Source organism: Pan paniscus, chromosome 17, assembly GCF_029289425.2.
Source record: "Pan paniscus chromosome 17, NHGRI_mPanPan1-v2.0_pri, whole genome shotgun sequence".
Lineage (NCBI taxonomy): Eukaryota > Metazoa > Chordata > Mammalia > Primates > Hominidae > Pan > Pan paniscus.
This window is the reverse complement of record NC_073266.2, coordinates 43,524,512-43,534,896: the sequence shown is the minus strand read 5'-3', so window position 1 is coordinate 43,534,896 and position 10,385 is coordinate 43,524,512. Positions and strand designations below refer to the sequence as shown.

At 37.3% G+C, this 10,385-nt stretch overlaps 1 pseudogene; it reads right to left on the bottom strand.

Annotated features, from left to right (window-relative positions):
• Positions 1 to 2,943: 2,943 nt before the first annotated feature.
• LOC100975520 (small ribosomal subunit protein eS24-like) lies at positions 2,944 to 6,991 on the bottom strand (annotated as a pseudogene).
• Between the last annotated feature and the right edge of the window lie 3,394 nt (positions 6,992 to 10,385).

The following is a 10,385-nucleotide window of genomic DNA, read 5'->3' as shown; positions in this document are numbered from 1 at the left end:
AAAGGGATTTTTTTGCTTCTAATCTGTCTGGGGACATCTGGCTGGGTAGGGAGTCATAGGGGGTGGGTTGTATCATTTGGAGGAGGGGCCTTGCTTAAATTTTCTTTACTCCCCTCACATGGGGAGATGGGGGAAGATATTGAGAACCTGTACTTGTCTATATAATGTATGAGAGTTTATAACATCATTTCCTGATCTCCCCTGAGGACTCTACTGCAATCACTGGGAGGGATTTAGTTAAGTGTGGTCCTGTCCTTAAGTGTTAGTAATATTAGCCCTGACTATAATGATGACATCATCCCTACTAATATCATCATCATTGTGGAAAATACTCTAAAAGGACCCTGGCAGCAGACTCTAGCCCTTAATTGAGGCAAGAGAAATGTGTTTAGTAAATGTAAGTGTTACCAGTGGAGGGTCTTGACTATGAGTCATCCAGGTTCTTGGTGTGTTGGACAAAGAATTTGGACAAAATACCAAACAGAGCAATGGGAGACGAAAGCATAGATTTATTGAAGTGAAAGTACACTCCATAGGGTGGGAGCAGGCTTGAACAAGCCAAGAGCCCCAGTTGCAAATCTTCTGGGGTTTAAGTACCCGTTAGAGATTTGCTATTTTTTACTAAGTAATGAAGACTTGGCCCATGACCAGTCGGACTCTGAAGTGAAGTTATACCTTACGCAAATGAAAACTTGGCCCTCAACCAATCTGAGGCTGATGTGAAGGCTTGGCCCTGGACCAGTCAGAGACTGAAGTGAAGTTACGCCCTCTGCAGGTGAAGACTTGGCCTGCGACCAATTGGAGGCTGAAGTAAAGGCTTCCTGTCTCTAGACCCTATTCTCCTGCCTCACAAGAACATTTGTGTGTGTGTGTGTGTGTGGCACACACACACACATAATGTCATGTATATACATAATATATATACATTATATATATATACACATTATATATATATATATATGATTCCCTCTTATGCTAGTGCTAGAAGAAGCATCCTAGGTCCTTAAAATGTCCCTTAGCTACATGTCTGCCTACAACTGCATGCTCCTATAAACATGGAATAGCAGACATTTTGAAACCTAAAGTTTTGGAATAACTGTCCTGGGTGATCTTTCAGCATTAACCCAAATATTGGAGAGCTGTTGGCAGTTTTGTTCTGTCCCCTGAGATTTCTGATGAGAAGTCAGTTGTTAATCTTATTAAGAATCCTGGCCGGGCACGGTGGCTCATGCCTGTAATCCCAGCACTTTGGGAGGCCCAAGCGGGTGGATCACGAGGTCAGGAGATCAAGACCATCCTGGCTAACACGGTGAAACCCCGTCTTTACTAAAAATACAAAAGAAAATTAGCCGAGCATGCTGGCAGGTGCCTGTAGTCCCAGCTACTCGAGGCTGAGGCAGGAGAATGGTGTGAACCCAGGAAGCAGAGCTTGCAGTGAGCCGAGATTGCACCACTGCACTCCAGCCTGGATGACAGAGCGAGACTCCATCTCAAAAAATATATATATATATTTTTGTATGTAATGAGCTCTTTTCTTGCTTTCAAGGCTATTTCTTTGTCTTTCAACAGTTTGACCATGTTTAGGCATGGATCTCTTTTGGGTTTATTTTACTTGGAATTTGTTGCGCTTCTTGAATACACAGTTTAATTTTTAAAAATCAAATTTAGAAATTATGGGAATTATTTGTTCAAATAATCTTTCTTTTTCTCTTCTTTTTTCTTCTGGAACTCCCATAATGTGTATGCTGGTGGGCTTGATGGTGTCCTGCAGGTCTCTATGGTTCTAAATACGGTTAATTTTTAAAAATTGATACATAATGATTGCCCATATTTCTGGTTTACATATGGTATTTTGACACATGCATACAATGTATAATGATCAAATCTGGGTAAGTGGGATATCTATCACCTCAAGCATTTATCATTTCTTGTGTTGGGAACATTCCAAATCTCTTCTAGCTACTTTGAAATATACAATAAGCTATTGTTAAATGTATTTACCCTACTGTGTTATAGAACACTAGAACGTCTTCCTTTCCACTGTAATTTTGTACTCATTAGCCAACTTCTCTTCATTTTCCTCTATTTTCTTTTTTTAATTTTTTTTTGAGTTGGAGTCTCACTCTCTCCCCCCAGACTGGAGTGCAGTGGCGCGATCTTGGCTCACTGCAAGCTCTGCCTCCCAGGTTCACGCCATTCTCCTGCCTCAGCCTCCTGAGTAGCTGGGACTACAGGTGCCCGCCACCATGCCCTGCTAATTTTTTGTATTTTTAGTGGAGACAGAATTTCATCATGTTAGCAAGGATGGTCTCGATCTCCTGACCTCGTGATCCACCCGCCTGGGCCTCCCAAAGTGCTGGGATTACAGGCGTGAGCCACCACGCCCGGCCATTTTCCTCTCTTTTCTATGCTTCCCGGACCGTTGTAACTGGCATTCTACTCTGTACCTCTATGAGATTAATTTTTGTTTGTTTGTTTAGCTCTTACATGTGAATGAGAACAAGTGATACTTGTCTTTCTGTGCCTGGCTTATTTTATTTATTATAATGTCCTCCAATTCTATTCATGTTGTGTCAAAGGATAGGATTTCATTTTTTTATGGCTGAATACTGCTTGATTGTTTATACACACCACACTTTTTTTTTAATCCATTCATCCATTGATGGACACTTACATTGATTTCATATCTCAACTATTGTGAATAGTGCTGCAATAAATGTGGGAGTGCAGATATCTCCTCAACATACTGATTTTCTTTCTTTTGGAAATATACCCAGCAATAGGATTGGTGGATCAGATGGTAGTACTGTTTTTAGGTTTTTTTCGAGGAGCCGCCATACTTTTTTTCATAATGGCTGTACTAATTTACATTTCCCTCAGCAGTGTGTAAGTTTCCTTTCTCCACATCTTTACCACAATTATCTTTTGTCTTTTTGAAAATAGCCATTCTAACTGGGGTGAGATAATATCTCACTGTGATTCTGATTTACATTTCTTCAGTGATTAGTGGAGTTGATCAATTGCATGTATTCTTTTGAGAAATGCCTATCAGATCATTTGTTCATTTTAAAATTGGATTGTATTTGCTTTTTTGCTATTGAGTTCCTTATATATTCTGGTTATTAATCCCTTATCAGATGAATAGTTTGCAAATATTTTCTCCCATTCCTTAGGTTGACTCTTCACTCTTGATTGTTTTCTTTGCTGTGCAGAAGTTTTTTAGCTTGATATAATCCAATTTGTCTATTTTTGCTTTTGTTGCCTGTGTTTCAGGGGTCTTATCCAAAAAATCTTGGCCCGGCCGGGCGTGGTGGCTCATGCCTGTAATCCCAGCACTTTGGAAGGCTGAGGTGGGCGGATCACGAGGTCAGGAGTTTGAGACCAGCCTGGCAAACATGGTGAAACCCTGTCTCTACAAAAATTAGCTGGGCATGGTGGTGCACGTACCAGTAATCCCAGGTACTTGGGAGGCTGAGGCAGGAGAATTGCTTGAACCTGGGAGGCGGAGGTTGCAGTGAGCCGAGATCATGTCACTGCAATGCAGCCTGGGTAACAGAGTCTGTCTCAAAAAAAAAAAAAAATTAAAAAAAAAATCTTGCCCAGATCAGTGTTCTGAAGCGTTCCCCAATGTTTTCTTCTAGTAGTTTCATGTCTTACATTTAACTCTTTAATCCATTTTGATTTGACTTTGTATATGGTGAGAGATTGTGGTCTAGTTTCATTTTGCATGTGGTTATCCCGTTTTCCTAGTACATTTTATTCAAGATAATGTCCTTTTCCCAATGTATGTTTTTGGCACCTTTGTTGAAAATGAGTTCACTGTAGATATGTGGATTTATTTCTGGCTTCTCTATTCTGTTCCATCGGTCTATGCATCTGTTTTTATGTTAGTACCATGTCTCTTTTTATGTTAGTACCATGTCGTTTTGGCTACTATAGCTTTGTATTAATAGTATATTTTGTATTAATAGTATTAATAATACATTTTGTATTAATAGTATATTTTGAAGGCAGATAGTGGGATGCCTCCAGCTTTGGTTTTCTTTCTTTCGTTTCTTTCTTTTGGTTTCTTTCTTTGGTTTTCTTTCTTTTCTTTCAAAGCTTAAGATTGCTTTGAGTATTAAGGATCTTTTTGTGGTTTCATACAGTTTGTTTTCTATTTCTGTAAAGAATGTCACTGGTATTTTAATGGGGATTGCATTGAATCTATAGATCACTTTGGATAGTATGGACATTTTGACAATATTAATTCTTCTAATTCATTAGCATGGAATATCTTTTCATTTTTTGGTGTTCTCTTCAATTTCTTTCATCAGTGTTTTACAGTTTTCTTTGTAGATATTTTTTACTTCTTTGCTTAAATTTATTCTTATATTTTGTTTTGTTTGGTAACTATTGTGAATGGGATTGTTTTCTTGATTTCTTTTTCAGATTGTTCACTGCATATATAAATGCTACTTTTTTGTATGTTGATTTTGTATCCTGCAACTTTACTGTATTCGATCTTATATGTTTCTAAATATAAAATCATGGTTCTGCAAACAAGTATAATTTGACTTTTTCCTTTCCAATTTGGATGCCCTGTCTTTCTTTCTCTTGCGTAACTGCTCTGGCTAGGGTTTCCAGTACTATGTTAAATAGGAGTAGTGAAAGTGGACATCCTTGTCTTTTTCCAGATTGTAGAGGAAAGGCTTTCAATTTTTCCCTGTTTAGTATGATGTTAGCTGCAGGTTGGTCATATATGGCCTTTATTGTTTTGAGGTATGTTTCTTCTATACCCAGTTTGTTGGGTTTTTTTTTTTTTTCATGAAGGAAGGGATGTTGAATTTTATCACATGCTTTTTTAGTATCTATTGAAATGATAATATGGTTTTTGTCTTTGTTCTGTTAATGTGATATATCACATTTATTGACTCATGTATGTTGAACCATACTTGCATCCCTGGCTAAATGAAGTTAACTTTTTCCTAATTATTTTTTCTGTTTCTCACACTATATAATCTCATTTGACATATCTGCAGTTTACTGATTTTTTTTCTTCTAGTTCTAATCTGCTTTTGAACCTTTCTCATGAATTTTTTATTTCAGATTTTGTGCATTTCAATGATTTTTTTGTTTTTTGTGGTTTTTAATAATATTTATCTTAATATTTTTGGGGGTGAGAAACATTGTTTTCATGTTTTTCTTTAATTCTTAAGTTTTTTTCAGTTTATTAATCCTTTTGTGAAAAATCTATGCAGTCAGCACAGATGAAGTCATTAGTCATTGCAGAATCCATACTCCTACTGTTACCCAATCTCTAGCTCACTTTTTGCTGGCACCATTGGCCTCTGCAGTCCACCTGACTTTCTTCATTCTGTTCTTGCATTTCTTTTGCTGTTTTCTTAAGGTCTTTTTCTTCTCATACAGGCCATGTCTTGTAAGTCTATATTTGCGTTCATTTTTCTTTGCATAATCCAAAGAATTATAAAATCATGCCAAAGCCAGTTGTCTTGCCACCACTAAAATAGGTTCTGAATCCAAATTCAAAGATGACATCCAGTGTGGTATTGTACATTTTGGCTAGTTTCCCCCAAATTTCTGTCTTAGGTACTGTTGCCTTCCCAGGGTGAAGGACACTGATGCCCATTTGTTTCCTCTGAAGTAGTTGGTAGGTCATGAACTTCCTCGTTGAAATAGTTACTGTTTTGTTTGTGATGGCAGTCGATCCTTAGGCAGCCAGGAAGCAGGGGAAAAGTTTCTTTAATTCTTGAAACATCATTTCTTTTAGTTCTTTGAATATATTTACTATGGGTGATTTAAAGCCTTTGTATAGCAAGTCTAATATCTGGGCTTCCTCAGGGGCAGTTTCTATTGATTGCTTTTTCCCCTTGTTTACAAGCCACACTTTCCTGATTTTTTTGCCTGACAATTTTTTTGTTGACAAGCGTGCATTTTCATGGTACCATTAATATGGCAACTCATAGTCTTCCCTTTCCATCGTTTGTTGTTGCTCTTCGATTAGGACTTTGCTGTGATAATTATCTAAAGTCTATATGAAATTTCTACTTCATTAGCTAGTTATCAGGTGATGTGTGGGTTAAGACTTCTTTTTAAATGCCTTGAACCAATATATCTCTCTCCCTTTGCCAGGGCTTTATGTATATGTTGGGGCATAATTTCAATTCTCCATCAGTTAAAAACTCTGCTTTCATTTTAACTTCCTGCTTTCTCAGATCCTCAGGGTCAAACAAAAGTGAGAGATTAGGGCCTTTGCAGGTTGTACCTGGGCATGTGCACAATTCTGCGTATGCATGTGGCCTTTTACAGCTCCAAGAATATGACAGAACTTTTCAAAGCAAGTCTCCTGTGTACATCTCATTTCCCTAATTTTCCTTTTCAGTTTTTTTTTTAACTTATTATTATTTTTTTGAGACAAGGTCTTGCTCTGTTGCTCAGGCTGGAGTGCAGTGGTGCAATCCCAGCTCACTGCAGCTTTGATCACCTGGGCTCAAGAAGCCTTAGGCTCCTGAGTAGCTGGGACTACAGGCACATGCCCCCATGCCCAGCTAATTTTATTTTTTATTTTTAGTAGAGATAAGGTCTCACTCTGTTGCCCAGGCTAGTCTTGAACTCCCACGCTCAAGCAGTCATCCCACCTTGTCCTCCCAAAGTGCTAGGATTATAGGCATGAGTCACCGCACCTGGCCTCTTTTTCAGTTTTTGGACCAGTCTCTTGTTTACTCCAAATGGGATCTCTGTCTCAGGCAGCTGCAATGTTAAGCAATTGCCACTGTATATTCTTAGGTCAAGTAAAGACATGTCCTACGAATCTAGTTTTGTCAGAGACCTACCTGACAGGTCAACTAGTGACAGATCTCTGGGGATGCAGCTTTGTTGTTATTAATTCCAACACTGTTCTGTCCCCTCCAGTGACTGGTATACCGCTGATTTTTACAAGTACCATGTACTTGTAAGTTGTTGTGAGTCTGCTGGTTTTCAAGTATGCCATGGAGCTTGGCAGAGATGGATGAGTATAGGGCAAGTTAAAAAGTTACAAAGCTCACTATTCTTACTGAGATTCAGCCATTTTCTTAAATATACACTAGGCTTTGCAAGACTTTGGTTAATTTAGGATTTCCGCAAAAGTTTATAAAGACCTTTTTTTCCCCGTTTTCCTGTTGTTTTATGGAGGATTGGATTTACTGAGGCAAAGTTCTAACTTCAACATTTAGGAAGTGAGGCAGGAGAATAGGGTTTGGAAACAGGGAGCCTTCAGCCTCTGATTGGTCACAGGCCAAGTCTTCATTTGCAATAGGGTGTAACTTCACTTCAGCCTCTGATTGGTCAGAAGCTGAACCTTCACCTCAGCCTCTGATTGATCATGAGCCAAGTCTTCATTTACATAGGGTGTAACCTATAGGAAACCTCTAAAGGGTATTTAAACCCCAGAAGATTTGCAACCAGGGCTCTTAAGCTGCTTGCTCAAGCCTGCTCCCACTCTGTAGAGTGTACTTTCACTTCAATAAATCTGTGCTTTTGTTGTTTCATTCTTTCATTGCTTTGTTTGTGCATTTTGTTCAATTCTTTGTTCAACATGACAAGAACCTGGACAACTCCTAGTCAAGACCCTCCACCAGTATCAGAAGTGCTTCTCCCAATGTCTGCCTTTTTTTGTGTGTGTGTGAGATGGAGCCTTGCTCTGTCACCCAGGTTGGACTGCAGTGGTGTGATCTCTGCTCACTGCAACCTCTGCCTCCCAGGTTCAAGCGAGTCTCCTGCCTCAGCCTCCCGAGTAGCTGGGACTATAGGTGCATGCCACCACATGTGGCTAATTTTTTGTATTTTTAGTAGAGATGGGGTTTCACTGTGTTGGCCAGAATGGTCTCATCCCTGGACTTCATGATCCACCCACCTCAGCCTCCCAAAGTGCTGGGATTACAGGCATGCGCCACTGTGCCCAGCCATGTCTGCCTTTTAACTGGAGTCTTTTGACTATTTATTTTTAGTATATCAATAGCTTGGCTTGAAATCTATTATCTTACTTTTTTTGTATTTGTTTCATAAAAGTTTTTTTCCTATCCTTTCTTGAGTTATTTGAATACTTCTTAGTATTCTGTTTTATCTTCCTTATTGACTTAATAGTTATACCAGTTTTGTTTGTAAATATGATTATTTTAAAGTTTATTGATGCTAGGAAGTATCATGTTGGGGTCCCTGGAGGTCCTCTGTATCCTTTTAGAGGTCCAAGGGGTTAAAAATATTTTTGTAATGACAATAGAGGTTTTTTGTCTTTTAAAATTCATTTTCTCTTATGAGTGTACAATAGTTTTTCCAGAGTATACATGATGTGTGATGATCTCATTCCCCTGACAGCTAATGGAGTCTCTGCTTATGTTTAAAAGTTTCCAAGTTTTAATTTTTAATTAGGTAAATATTAAGAGATATTACCCAGCTAAACAAAAGGGCTTTGAGGCACATGATAATTTTTAAGGATGCAAAGTATTTCTGAGACCATAGAGTTTGAGAACCACTGTTCCTGGGTTTGCAATGTGCATATTGAACTTATTATAGTGTACTTATAAATAAAATTGTACCCAACAGTGCAATTTTATTTTCTTCTATGTTTTGTACTGGCTTTAGCATGAGTTTTATCTCTATAGGGTATAATCTCCACAATATTATATTATTTTTCTTTTAAGGAAAACATATAATAAATATAACTGTTAGGTTAGTTTAAGACACCATATTTTGTAATATATTTAATAATTTATCAATTTTTACTGCATAATGTCTAATTCAAACATAAATGTTATATTGGAAAACAACATTGTATTGGCTTCCTATTGCTCATCTAACAAATTACGACAAATTTAGTGGTTTAAAACAACACATATTTATTAATATCATAGTTTTGGAGGTCACATGTCTGAAATAGGCCTCACTGGGCGAAAGTCACAGTGTCAGCAAAGCCAGGAATGGCCGATTTAATCTTTCTCTCAAGAAACCCTCTAATTCTGACTCTTCAGCCTCACAGATTCCCATTTAAGGACACTTATGATTTCACTGGGCTCACCTGGATAATCCACATTAATCGCAGTATCTCAAAGTCAGTTCATTAACCATCTTAATTCCATCTAAAACCTTAATTCCACTTTGCCATGGAACCTAACATAATCACAGGTTCTGGATTAGGAGGTCGTCATTTTTAAGGTGATGAAATTATTCTGCCTACTACACGCATTCGTAGCGAAATTAGTTAACAGATAGTATATTATAATCCTCTCTATAAATTGTGAACTAGTTCAAGAACAGTAATATTCTTTTACTAAGTGCAGAATAACCGCATATCATGCCCAAGGGCACAGAACATGCTAAATGTGAAAAAAGAACATTTGATATTTAAGGTCAGCAGATTTCCCAAGGGTAGACTGCCCTATCAAGTACTTTGGATTATAGTCCTAAAATGTCAATTTTTCCTAATTATATTATTACATTGCAAATCTTGTCCTTGTTTAGTAATTTACAATATCCCATTAATTTTTACACATTTTATATGTTAAAATTGAGACAGTCTTAAAGGATCTAATGGAAGGTAATTGTTTAATTAAGGGATCTAATGTAAGGCACAGAGGCTAGTGCATAATAAATGCTAAATAAAAAAACATTATTTGTAATAGCTTTTTAGATATGGCAGCTGTTTTTCAGGAAGTCCAGTGAGATACAGAAATGACCTGTCCAGTATTATGCCATGGGTAGAAGAATTGGGAACTCCAAACCTATGCATCTTTCACAAAGAGTGAAAGCTTTCCATAGGAACTAATTTTTTTAAAAAGCAATACTTTTCTATATCATTAAACCCAAAAATATAATTGATTCAGTTCATAATTAATTCTATATTTGGTACTATAAGAGGAGATGAAAATGCCTCCAATAGGCTTTGTTATAGTCTACTTTGAATGAAATCTTCCATAGTATCAAAAATAAAAGTCCTTTACGGAGAATTGGGAAAGGTGATTTGTTCTTGCCTGAATAATGATTATATAAATATATAGATGTATGCTTCTTTCTTTACAGTCTTGAAATCTGTGGGAGCCACAACTCAAATTGACTCATCAAATGCCACAGGGACTGTGAACAGAAATATTTTGAAAGATATTACCTGAAGGGTTTTGCTCTGAGCCCAGTTATGAGCAGACAGGCTTGGTCTATGCCTTCTCAATGTATTCTAAGAATTTATGACAGCTCAGGGGCTTAAAATATCAGCACATTTGGTAGTGCAGATACTCTATTAATTCTAAAACAATACATATTAAAGAAATGCTTGTATGAAAGCAAGATTATTTTAGTTACCTATTCGTACATATTTTTTGTGGATTAAGATAATTTTTAATGCCATGATTATA